Below are 1,302 nucleotides of genomic sequence, written 5' to 3'. Positions count from 1 at the left end.
GGGCATGAGGTTTATTCCTGAACCAAGGTTACACAGAGCCTTAAAGATCATGGTGCCTATGGTACAAGGTATTATGAACTTTTCAGGATCCTGTCTCTTCTGAGGCAATGTCAGTTGATCCAGATCACTTAGTTCAGTGGTGAACAAGGGAGGTTCATCTTCCTAAGTATTAATGCCAAATAATTTGGCATTCAGCTTCATGATTGCACCAAGAAACTTGGCTGTTTGCTCTTCAGTAACATCCTCATTCTCTTCAGAAGAGGAATACTCATCAGAGCTCATGAATGGCATAAGGAGGTTTAATGGGATCTCTATGATCTCTAGATGAGCCTCAGAGTCCTTTGGTTCCTCAGAGGGAAGCTCCTTATTGATCACTGGACGTCCCAGGAGGTCTTCCTCCTTGGGATTCACGTCCTCCTCCCCTGGTTCGGCCATAGTGCTTATGTCAATGGCCTTGCACTCTCCTTTTGGATTCTCTTCTGTATTGCTTGGGAGAGTACTAGGAGGAATTTCAATGATCCTTTTACTCAGCTGGCCCACTTGTGCTTCCAAATTTCTAATGGAAGACCTTGTTTCATTCATGAAACTTGCAGTGGCCTTGGATAGATCAGAGACTAAGTTTGCTAAATTAAAAGTATTTTGTTCAGAGTTCTCTGTCTGTTGCTGAGTGGATGATGGGAAAGGCTTGCTATTGCTAAACCTATTTCTTCCACCATTATTAAAGCCTTGTTGAGGCTTTTGATCCTTCCATGAGAAATTTGGATGATTTCTCCATGATGGATTATAGGTGTTTCCATAAGGTTCACCTAAGTAATTCACCTCTGCTATTGCAGGGTTTTCAGGATCATAAGCTTCTTCTGCATAAGAAGCCTCTTGAGTACTGTTAGATGCAGCTTGCATTCCATTCAGACTTTGAGAAATCATATTGACTTGCTGAGTCAATATTTTATTCTGAGCCAATATGGCATTCAGAGTATCAATTTCAAGAACTCCTTTCTTCATAGGCGTCCCATTACTCACAGGATTCCTCTCAGAAGTGTACATGAATTGGTTATTAGCAACCATGTCAATAAGTTCTTGAGCTTCTGCAGGCATTTTCTTTAGGTGAATGGATCCACCTGCAGAAGTATCCAATGTCATCTTAGCTAATTCAGATAAACCATCATAGAATATATCCAGGATGGTCCATTCTGAAAGCATGTCAGAAGGACACTTTTTGGTCAACTGTTTGTATCTTTCCCAAGCTTTATAGAGGGATTCACCATCTTTTTGTTTGAAGGTTTGAACATCCACTCTAAGCTT

This window comes from Arachis ipaensis, chromosome B04 (genome assembly GCF_000816755.2).
Source record: "Arachis ipaensis cultivar K30076 chromosome B04, Araip1.1, whole genome shotgun sequence".
Lineage (NCBI taxonomy): Eukaryota > Viridiplantae > Streptophyta > Magnoliopsida > Fabales > Fabaceae > Arachis > Arachis ipaensis.
This window is presented reverse-complemented; position numbering follows the sequence as displayed.